Source organism: Nothoprocta perdicaria, unplaced genomic scaffold, assembly GCF_003342845.1.
Source record: "Nothoprocta perdicaria isolate Ctin4 unplaced genomic scaffold, notPer1 scaffold_229, whole genome shotgun sequence".
Lineage (NCBI taxonomy): Eukaryota > Metazoa > Chordata > Aves > Tinamiformes > Tinamidae > Nothoprocta > Nothoprocta perdicaria.
Genome location: NW_020455454.1, coordinates 991,123 through 1,003,243, shown reverse-complemented (window position 1 = coordinate 1,003,243; position 12,121 = coordinate 991,123).

Sequence of the window (12,121 nt, the reverse complement as noted above, 5' to 3'; positions counted from 1 at the left end):
TCGTTGCGGGGCGCGCGGTCACTGTGGGGCCGGCGGTCTTTGGGAGCCCGTGGTCCCCGTGGGGCCCGGGCTCGTTGCGGCTCCCGCTCCCGGGGCGGCTCCTGCCCCGGGCGCCGCTCGTGCCGCCTCCCGATAAAGGACTTACCGGGTGCGCAGGGAAGCGGAGCGGCTTTTCGGAGGGGTAATCAGCCCGCAGGCGCAGCCACTGCCCCCCCGCCGCCAGCCCCTTCCTATTTACTGCCCCCGAATGCCATGCAGCTATTTGTTTCTTTACAGGCGAATGCGGCCGTGCCCCGGAGCCGCCGGGCTGCGCGGGGGGGTCGCTCGCGGCTGGCGCGTCCCCGGGGCCCGGAGCTGCGAGGCCCCGTTCGCGGCGGCCCCTAATCTCTTAATCGCGGTACTTCTTAACTGAGCGTGGGTGACTTCGCCCATCGACGGGTTATTTAAGTGGCAGAGCGCAGACCCCGGCACCGCACACGAACACGGGCTGGGTGTGCGTGTCGCGGGGAGGAGTGATGTTAGAAATAAACAAACTCTGAGCCGAGGGGCTCCCCCGAGCCCTGAGCGCGGGATCGGGATCTCCTTCCTACCCCCTTTCCCAAATGATCCCGCCGAGCCCCACGGCCGGTGCCTCCAGCGAAAGCGCCGCGGGAGCCGGGGGSCTGGATCCCTCCCGCCCCGGCTGGGCCGGAGCGGGTCTGGGCTATGGGGAAAGGCGAAGCCCGCGGGTGGGGAAGGGGAAAGCTGAGCCCCGTGGGGAGGGAGAGGCGGGCTCCTGCGCCCGGGGCCTCGCGTAGCCCGTAGGAAGGGGTGAATCGCGAATCAGCTGGCACGGTGCAATTCCGAAAACTAACCCGGGAGCTTTATCCGCCGGATGTTCCTTAGGAGGGCTCCGGCGTTACAAACATAATAAATAAATAAATGCATTAATAAATACATAAATAAATAAATGATGTCCTGCATTTCAGCATTTCCGTCCCTCCTCTCCCTTCCTTTCCAACCTCAGGCTGAGCCAGCCACTTTCTACCCGGGTGCTCTTTCAAAGTTGACCGAAAAAGAAAATAACAATTACATATTTCTGCAGGAGAAATTTCTGCATTCCCCCCCCCTCCTTTTTTTTTTTTTTTTTTTTTTTTTTTTTTTTAATAGAAGTATTAAATGAAAGTGTTAAAAATACAGATTGCAATTAAAAATAGTATTGCTTTTATTTATTTATTTTTTTAAGTCTGAATGTTAACAACATAAATAAAATAAACAAATAAAACCAAAAAACAAAACCCAAAAATTCAGTGCCGGGATAACCCAAGGGATGACCCAGCCCCTTCGGCCCCGCCGCTGGTTTTCCCGGGGTCAGACTCCACCTCTCGCTCCGCAGGGTGCCCGGGGCTCCCTTTGTGCCGGGCGGGGGAGGCTGCTGCCACCCCGGGCCGCTCCCGGCGCCCGGGGCCGGCTCGGAACCGGGACCGGGRCCGGGGCCGGGGCCGGGGCCGCCGGCGCTGCTGCACTCCCCGCCTGCGAACAGCACCTCATCGATATTTCTGCTAGTACTATATATACATCTATATAGCTATTGCTATTTTTATCATTGCTATTTTTACCTTTACTCTTTTTATCGTTACTATTTTTGTTCCCCCTCTCCCTCCTCTGCAGGTTTCTCTCTGTAAAATCCCGAAACCTCCCGCCTGTGGTGAGGAGGAAAAATCACCTTAGGCAGAGCATCCCAGAAGAATAATGTCACCCTCTTTTTGATTTCTTTTTTAAATTTCATTTTTAATCTTTGTTTATTTGAGTTCCTGTCTCTGCGCAAACGGGCCAGTCGTTTTCGAGGGTTTTGTTCTGCACGTGCCGGTATTCTCATTAAATCGTCGATACCAAAAAGAGAGAGAGRGAAGAAATCTTTGACTAACGAGGGAGGGAGGAAGCGCCCTCCTCCCCTTTCACTAGCTCTTTCACTGGAATTTAAGCCAGGCATTTGGCAGATTTAACGTTGCAAAGGAAACAAAGAAAAATGTAATTACATTTTKGGAAAACAAACAATAATTACACGATACAATCGGTGTAACAGTAAGCGAAACACAGCAGCGGGAGTTAGAAACAATATTCCAGCCATGGAGACGGGCTCCGACGCTGACTCAGCGTTTTCAAATACTCCAAATTATCCTCACATCGGGTTTGTGCGGAGCAGTTCAGCTGCTGTCTATTGGCTTTTAAATTAAAGCATATCTGGCTGATTAGGCACGTATTAGTGCCTAGGAAAAAAAAAARRARRARRAAAAAAAAAAGAGAAAGAGGTAAAAAATAAAGGAGGAAGCAGGTTTTCCTAGGCAGGAATAATTCTGGTGGAGCAGGAATATTTCTTGAGCCCTGCGCCCTGTCTGTAGGCAAAAGCGACGAGCTGCCTTTGCCGGGAGGAGGCAGAGGCTCCTCTCGCCGCTGCCCGGTCCTTCCTGCCCGGAGCGGGGCCGGGAGGGCGCAGGGGCTCCCTCGCACGGCGCCTCTTCCAGCACCTGCCACCTGCGCCAGCCGGGGCTGCGCGGGAAATGCGCGGGAATTGCGCGGGCCCCGCGGCGGCTCCCGGCGCGCGCACGGACAGACCCGCCGTGCGGGCAGCCGGGGTGGTCCATCGGGCGGCGGAAAATTCTCTTTTTGTGGGGGCGTGTGTGTGTTTTAATTGTTTTATTTTATTATTTATTAATTTAATTCTTTTTTTCTTTTTTCTTTTTCTTTTTTTTTTTTTTGGAATTGCCTCGATTTTATTTGGATGCAGAGCCCGTAGGATGAATCACAATGATATGACTGGCGAAGATGGGAAGCGTTATTTAGGGCTGGAAGGATCTTTCTATCGCTTAGAAGGAAACATCAAACATGCCCCAGAAATAAGCGTGCAGAACCCGGGTCTGGCGTGGATGAAAAAAAAAAAAAAAAAAAAAACCAACCAACCAAACAACAACAACAACAAAAAAACCCAAAGCAGCAGAGCTGTCGGTTTAAAGTGAAGTGGACATGAGATTCAGGCTTCATTCGGTCACACCTTCTTTCTGCTGCCCATTAGCTGCCAAGTGAAAAACAAAACAAAACAAACAAAATGAGAAAGGTGGAGGGGAAAAAAAAAGAAAAAAAAAAAAAAAGAGAAAGAGCTTGTAAGCCTCGAAACGTGGGTTCCCACCACTAAAGTAGGAGCATCCGGGGAGAAAAGTTAGGAGCTGGGCTGCTGCCTCAGCCCGACTCTGTTGCCCCGTGGAAGTCCCGAATTCCCAGGGAAAGCAGCGCGYTAACAGCAACAACAACGAATGCGGAGCTCCTGGTTGCCTGCCCCTTTGAAAACAAACAGGATCTATTTTTGGCCAGGAAACCCCAGACAGAAGTGGCAACTAAAGCTTTAAACCATTTGGAAATTCCTTTATGATTTAAAGAGAGAGCCGGGGGGCTTTTGTGCCTCCCCTGCCATTGGTCGCGGGGAAGGGCAACAAAAGAGGGAAAATGCTCCCACTAACTGGCGAAGCGCTTCCTATGCATCAAAGGGGAAGAAAGGGCTAATCCGAAAATGACCACTTTAATGTACACAAAACGGTTGCAAACCTATGGCTACAGCAGCAGAACCGAGGGGGATTTTGAACCCTCCACCACAACAAAAACCTACCCTTAATGTCATAATAACAGATATTAAACAAAGGGGAATGARAGGATCTCACGCTGGTTTTTCTGCATTCTTGCGTCTAATTAAAAAATATACAGAAGGAAGACGTCGCTTGGGTCAAAATGGCATGAGAGCCGCCTTGTGCCTGCGAAGGGTCTACAATTATCAGCTTAGAGGCAGAGCCTGGAGGTCCTTCTCGCTCCCCGACTCCAGGGGGGCCTAGGGGCTGGCGCGGGGACGAGAGCGAGGATGAGGAAGAGGATGAGGATGAGGATGATGAGGATGAGGATGAGGATGAGGATGAGGATGAGGATGAGGATGAGGATGAGGATGAGGGTGGCACCGGCGCCCGGCCCGTGGCAGGAGGGGGAAGCTGCAGCGGTCCCTGCTGTCGGGCTCTGCATTCGTCTTGTCCACACAATAGCGGGACATCACAAAGGGAGACTAAAACAAATACAGCAGATCCCCGCGAGCCTTTTCAAGCCTTTCCTTTTTTTTTTTTTTTTTTTTTTTTTTTTTTTTTTTTTTTTTTTTTTTTTTTTTTTTTTTTTTTTGCACAGCCCATTCAAAGGGAGCCCTGGTGTTTACCCAGTGTCAGACTGCAACCGTGCTGTTGTCTTGGCAAGAGGGAAGCCCACTGCAGCCACAAGTGTCCCGCAGGATAACACCTCCTCCCTGGGGAAAACAGCGCAGGAGGGACCTTCCATGAGAACTGGAGGCCAGCGGCTGGAGCCAGACGAATCCAAATGCAGGATAAGGGACATACAGGGGATTCACCACTCAAGTCAGCCGCCGAGGGCCGCGGCAGGTTCCCCTTCGGCAGAGGAGKGGATACTCATGGGGAAGATGTGACTCTGTCTAGTCCAAGGGCCTGGCCTCGGCAGGGATGTCGCCAGGAGAAACGCAACAGCCTGCGCTTGGTGGGAGGTTGCTCTTGGATGAGGATTTTCCAGGCCGTGACTCATGAATGACTTGAAGACTTTGTGATTTGGCTCCCGATCAGTCTCCGGCGTGATGCTTGGCTGACGTCGCTGGTGATTAACAGCAGGCAAACTCTGCCCGTGCCCTGGTTCGGACAGAGAACCTTTTAATACTCATTAATTTTTATTTGAAAAAGGGCCTGACTTGGCAAAATTTGGAGGGGACAGGTCTGCTCTGAGAAGACACCAGCATCACCATTCTCCATGAATGGAGATGAATGGAGTTGATGGATCAACTCAAGAGCCTTGTATATGCGCTTCGGGATATGAGAATTAGCACAGACCAAGCCCTTACTTGGGCTTGGGCTTGGACAGCCCAGGTCCCTGCCTGGGTAACCTGACAGGTCCTCATTTCAAAGGGGATTTCCTAGAGGAGCAAAGTCTTCCCATAGCGTYCCTGTACAGGCCAGTGTTCTTATTTCTTCCTCATCTTCAGAGACTTCAGTGGCCCAATACTGGACATCCTGGGGTGCTCATCAGCTCCCTTCTGGGACAGATGCTGCTCGACATTCTCCCAGGGCTGTGAGTCTCTTGTACCGGTGTGCACGAAGCTTTATTGCCTTGTCTTATGGTGGGACAAGTCTACTTTAGGACTTAGACACCAGGTAGGTCTCTAAGCATCCCTCGTGCCCTGAGCTGGCTTTCCTCATGGGAGCACATCCAGGAGTTGCAGGAAGCTGTGAGGGTGCCCACAGTGGCCTGCCGGCCGGCAGGCTCCCAGAGGCAGGTTTTTATGTGAAGTCCTCGTTTTGGAGAAGCTGAGCTCTATTTCCTCAGATCCCTTTGTATGAAAGGCGAATGCGCTGTGYGGTGGTGTGGATGGAGTTCTCACCAGGATACGTACATTAAAAATAGCAATGGACAGATGGGTTTTGAARCACAAAACAATCCAGGGCAGCAGCAGCTTTGTGTACAGTTCATTCCTTGAGAGAAGGAYGTAAATAGCCATCCTATTTTAAAAGCCTGTTGGGCTCGGGGGATAAAAAACAACAGTAGGAATATGAATCTAATAATAAAATTATCATCATCATCATCTCAAACGAAATCTTAAATGAAAGCCAGAAGGAGCCTGACCATCTTTTCCAGGCTAATAAAATAATCTTCTGGTCAATTTTGTTGGTATCTGATTAACATGGTCTCTAATTGCCATGCCTGTTGCAGTGTAATTTTGAAGTGCTTTATGGTTTGTTTGTAAAGAGATTGCCTTCGTGTGAGTATTGGTTTACACAGCCTTCACTTAGAAGTGCTGATTTGCTTAAACCAAATTATACACAATGGTTGGTTAAGCCATAAAAGTAAATGCTAGTGTATTTAGGGCCAAACGTGTTGATGTTTCACTCCTCCTAGTGTGAACTCCCACTGCCTGCTCTGCAGGGGCACGTTTTCACCGGGGCTGCTCCCGCGCCTCTYGGCCACGTTGATGGATGGACTGGGATGGGATGGGGAGGGAGGTGCTGGCCATGGGGAACTGGGAAGCAGATGGGCCCCTGGGGGACCTGCACCCTCTTCTGCTCTTTCTGGAATGGGGCATGAGTGGGAGGAGATGGGGTCTCAGGCATGATATACATGCAGAACACTTTTCGTTGCCTGCTTAAGGACAAGTCCTGCAATAGAATTGATTAACTCACGCTCCTGTACTAAGACGTTCCCCACATACGGGCCTGCCTGATGTGGATTGAGTTACAAGGCGCAGCTTGCGAGCTGTCGGCACGTCAGGGAGCCCCGAGAGCCCCATCCCTTCTGCAGTCTACGGCAGGGCMTCTGCAGGTCTTAACCGCAGGAAGCCCTGCGAGTAAAAGCACCGCCGTGTGCCCAGCTCTCTCGAGCTGACAGCAATGGGAAACAGCTAGGTGTCTCTCTGCACTTTTAGGTGCTTCAGTGCTTTAAAAATGTGATCTTCCAGTGTCGACATCCCTATGTTAAAATCAGCCTAACTGACTCGGAAGCAGCTGGGAATTTTACATCAAATACTCATTGGCTCGTTTCTAAGTACAAGTTAGAAAGCAGAGACAAAAAGGACACTTCGATGCTGAGCTATTTAAGGCTGCTTTTGACAAGGGAGCATCTAGCAATGTCATATGGAGCTCTGGATCCTGCGGATAGTGATACGTGGGACTGGCTGCACCCGTCGTGTTGTGGGCACTGCTCACACCAGGACAGCTGGCCCTGAGCCTCAGCACTTGGGGGTCAGGGCAGAGGGGCTAAGCAGTCAAGGCATCACATCAGCCCCCTGTATCCTTTGTAATTGCACCAGTTCTGGTTTCTGCAGTTCTGGTTGCACCGCACAAGTTCACGAGCAGGAAAACTCTCGAGGAGAAGGAACAAACCATACAACCTACAAGTAATGCCCCGGTTGAAACCCAAACTCACATTTTAAGCCGGGCCTGTGTCCTGGATTCACCCGGTGGAGCAAGGAAGCCACCCTGTCACTTTGGATTCCCGCTGCCTGTCGCACTGGCCGTGTCCAGCGTGGGAGCAGCCGTGCGCAGCCCTTGCAGTGACGCTCCCGTGTTGGTGCCCCAGCTGCAAATGGGTCATTTGCTCTTAAACTCAGTGGCCCGTAGCAAGCCCAGTCTCTGAAACTCCCCATGAAGCTCTCGGGTGGCATGTTGGCTTTTTCCACAGCATCCTGGGAGAGGTGGGAAGACCTGGAGCTCCTCAGGCGCTGCCCTTCATCCTGTCCCCGAGCGCCTCCTGTGAACCCTCCCAAAAAGGGCTCTGGATGTGTCTGAGCAGCCTGATCCATCCTGGCATCCCTGCCTCGACCTCTGCAAAGCACGCTTCCCTTGCTCGCAGCAATGGGGCCATTCCTGGTGACGGTTCAGCAATGCCTCCMGGGCAAGCGAGGGCACGAGCAGGCCCTCTCCTCCCAATTTTCTTCCGAATGAGTCAGATAAGTCAGCAAAGTCAGCTCAGCAAAGCCAGCAAGGGGAGGCTCGGCGAGGCGGGGGCTGGCAGCGTTTCTGTGCCCCTCGCAGCCCTGCTTGGTGAGGGCAGATTGCTTTGGGAGACACGGGTCTGGGTGTCTCCGTGCCGCTGGGGTGCAGGAAGGGCACCTCCCCGACACCCCAAACCCGAGATCCTAATATGCAGAATAAAACATAGCAATGCATCAGCAAAGCTGTTTCCTTCATGGTATGTCTGCCTGGAAATCTGCCAGGGGAGGGTCTCACAACCAAGAAACTTTTGGTTTTTGGTTTTGCCCGAAATTGCAGGGCAGGTGACACAAATATCTGTCCTCTTTTTCRTTAGGTTTATATGTATTTGTTTGAGTCAGGCTAGGGGTATACACCAGTGTCCATCTCTCTAGGATCTGAGCATTCCAGAGGCTGAGAGATTTGCAAAGCTGTGAATTTAGTGAACTTCACGGCCCCTTGTACGTAAACACAAGCCTGGCATTGCACCTCCTGCAGCAGAGCAGATACAGCAACATGGAGACATACCCGGGTGTGAACAACAGTGCAATGAAACCCAGAAATGACTCCTCTGACAGCTACCATGAAGCAGCCACCAGTGTAAGGAAGGGGTTTTACTTTAATGGCAAATAAAGAAAAAGTGATTTCTCTTTCCATTCTTACTTGGTGTTGCAGACAATCCATTCATTTTCAAGGTGAATTATATTTGGAATCAGACTTCTTATTCCTAAGAGTTAAGTATGGGGCAGGCAATAGCACCAAACGAAGACAAGGTGGTAAAGGAAGTGTTAGGTTTTTTTCCCCTTCCTATAATTATTTGCTTCTGAGGCAGCAGAAAGCTCGTGTATCCTGTCCAACCCATCCTCCTATCTTACCTCTAGCCAGGTATTTTGCACAGTGACTGGGCAGAGTCTTAGACAGTAAATCTGATCAACCCCAACCATGTCTTGGCACGTTCCTCCTCCTCTTCTTGTTGCAATAAGACATCTCGGGCAAAAGAGCTGATAAACTACAGCTGAGCTGATGAGGAGAGAAGGAATGTTCTCTGGGAAATATATGGCCTGCAGATCCCACTTGGCTGCATTACCCCTAAATTAGTGGTTCCTGTTTGGGATTCAGGCTGTTTGCGTTACTGGGAGAAGGACAGCTGGGGAGAGGAGGAGCAGCCTTGAAGAGAGGAAGGTTGGGCTCTTGCTGTTCTGCTCTTCCTTTGAGCAATTCTGGCAGGAATGAAAGCTGCATTAGTGCTAAATTATTGTGGTTACAGCACTCAGTGTCTTCATCTTGGGCTTGAAGAACAACCAGATAGTGAGTGCTGATGTTATTCTTTTAGTAACAGGGGAATCAAAGCACTGAGTTATGAAATGAGGTGTTCAAGGCCAAGCATCATGCCCCACACAGAGCTGGAGCCTCACACCAGCAGGCGAGTCTCTTACCTCTAAAATCCCAATGTTAACCACTCTTTCCAGCTGTCTCGTAGAAAACAGCATAGAATTTCCAGTGCATTGGGAAAAATACATACAGTATAAACATATAGAATAAAAGAAAGATATGAACAGGTTTGTCCTAGAGCATTAATTTTAAAGAAGTAAACTACAAACTCTCTGTCATTGCTTTTATTTTTATTTCTTTTCTATTTCTAGTTTTAGTTTAAGTTTTAGTTTTTTATTTTTTTTAGATTATGGGGTGCAAAGAAGGGTTTCACCTGTATCCATGTATAGAATTTTTAATAGAATATTTAACAAATTTTACTTAAATACATTCTACTAACTTGCCATTATTGAGTGTTTTTATTGCTGGCATCATGAGGGCAGACTCTAGTGATAAACTCACTACTCAGGACAGCAAAAATTAAATATAAGGACATTGCAAATGTAAAAGATGAGAGCACAGACACTCCACTCAATGTCTGTTGCTACTGGCTGTGTGAAACTCGAGTGTCTAAGTGGCTGACATGGGCACAAGTGACAACCCTCCAGCCCTGCAGACTTCACCCAAAATTCATTGCAGGCCATGGGAAACCTTCGGTCTACACAGACCTGTCTCGCTCTGCAGGGGCAACTGCCAGCCTCGTTTGGGGCTGGGGCCACAGTAAATGCTCTGTGAACCTGGGTATGAGTTAAGGTGCCTGTACAASGCAGGGGTAGAGCCACCGTGCGGGTCATGTCCTCTCTGCCATGTGTTGGCGCAGCGAGCCAGACCCGGCCACTGCTGCCCGCCCTGCAACCCAGTGGGCTCAAGGGGGAGAAAATCAGGGCTGAAAGTTGATTTTGCACCGTTATCCTAGAAAGCACACAAGTGCACAAGGGGCTATTCTCCGTGCCATGTTTATGTGGCTCTCCTGTTAGTGCTAATAGCAGCTATGTTTGTGCGTCCCGCGGAGGCAACAAACCTCTTAGTCAATAATGCAGTGTTAAACTCTGGGTAAGACATCTAAGCGCCAGTAAAACCAGTGCTGTGAGATTACCTCTGGCAGCATTAACTTGTGACCAAGCTATTTTTAATATCATAAAATCTGTWGCTCCCCTCTCATGAATAGGCATACTGTATTTCTCTCTTTCAAGTCAGAACATGCTTTTGTGCATTTCTTTCTCTCTTTCTTTCTCTTTCTTGGCTATTGCAACGCTCTCCTTGTCCTCTCAGGAGGACAGTAAAAGGCAGAGTTCGAGGATTCAGGGAAATTAAGACACAKGTATTTTAATTCATGATGTATTTGTTAACACTGTTCTTTGCAGATGGGCTGGCATTTTGATGTATGCCAACAAAAACAGTGTGCTTAGATATGATTGTACCTGTGGTGCCTCCAAAATATCACATGTTTATTGACCTGGGATCTCAGCAATACCTAAGCGTATGAGTGTATTAGAACTACAGGAAAAGTCTATGGGAACAGGAAAAGGCCCTTTTAATTCCACCTTCCTGCTTTTTCGTCCTTYTCCCCCTTCCCCTCCTTCTCCAGTAACAAATCTAGGTGTCTGTGGAACTCATTTACATGCTTTGCTTCAACTGCCTACTCCACTAGTTTATCCCATATGTTTATTGCCCTTTGTGTGCAACAGACCAGCCTGTGTCCCCTATTTGCTTGTGACTTCTTAAATTTTCAGGTTCTACTTCTATTTAATTTTTTTTTTGAACCTGCTTACCCATGGGTGATCTSTATGAAACTTCTGCTTAAAGTCAAGTTAGCAGCAGCCACCAATGCTATACGAARCCTCAGCCAGGCAGGACTCTCAAAGCAGCATCTTGTTTAGTGGTACCACCCTGAGACTGCAGATGGGATGGGACTTACTGGGAGGCTCAGTTAGTAGGAGCCCAGCTTCAGGGGCCAGCGCTCCTCTTCAACTCTGCTGTTTTGGGAGCCACAGCTTTCTAGAATGGGCCCACACGGAGAGGAAACACCGAGACGCATTCCAGGTATGTAGCAGGAAGCAGTATCTTGAYTCCAGCCTTGCACCTATTCCATCTTGCTAATTCTCCAGAGAAGCTGGACGACTTAATTGCTTGAMCCTGATCCTCACAGATTTCCAAAAGGATTGTAATGGCGAGGAGAGAGAGATGCTGCCTCCTTGAGCACCTTCCTGACTCCCGAGGAAGAGCAGCAGGACCCTGAGGGATATTCCCACCCAGCGAGGCGGCTGTTCTTTCAACATGTTGATTGACACGCGGTTTGGTATCAATAGCCAGAGGATGCCTGGAGCACAGAGGTAAAAAGGAGGGCACCACTTGAGGTAGGAGACTTGGATCCAGAAGGAATGAAAGGAGGACAAAGGAAGAGACAGGAGAGGAAGAGGTCCCCAAGGTGCCCATGTGCATATGAAAACCACCTGTGGGAGGTGAGGGAAGACACTCATCTGAAGTGCCAAGCCCCATGGAAGTCCAGGGGGACCTTCTCTTTCCCTTTATTGAAACCAGAGTCTCAATATTTGCTCTAAATGACTCAATTTAAAAATAAACACAGACATTTCCATCTTAATCACGCTGCATGTTTCCTCACCTGATCTGGAAATATATTTTCCTTTTCTCACTTGATCTAGAAATATATTTTTCTGGCTCATCATAATCTGGCTTCTACTGAGCAGAATCTCCACAGCATTACTCTGGTTTCTGGGTCAGAGGAACACATCCATTTAACAGGGCCATTTTCTCTGGATCAATCTTAAATCCCCATGAGGAGAAGGGAAGTGTTTTGAGATTACAGAGTAAGAATTTTGCATGGGCAAAGTACCTTGGGATCAAGCTTTGCCTTCCAGTATATGGTGACAGTTACCATCAGAGACTATAGGAGCAACACATGTGCCCAAGATTTGTTTGGGAGTGTTTTTAGTTAAAAGAGGTGCATGAATGTAGAAGTACATTCTACAGAGGACATACACAAGCAGAACGGGACACAGACAGGCCTGGCCACTGCTCATGCCGCTAGCTCCCCTTCCTGGCATTGCCACTGGACACTAATGGCCACATATTAGTCACCAAAATACTAGAGGAAGGAGGTCAAATCTGTTTTTTCTTCTCTCTTCTCCCCACAATGATGGAGCAATTTAAAAAGCTGCAATCAGAAAAGCTATGATTACCTTTTCAGTTTCCCCATG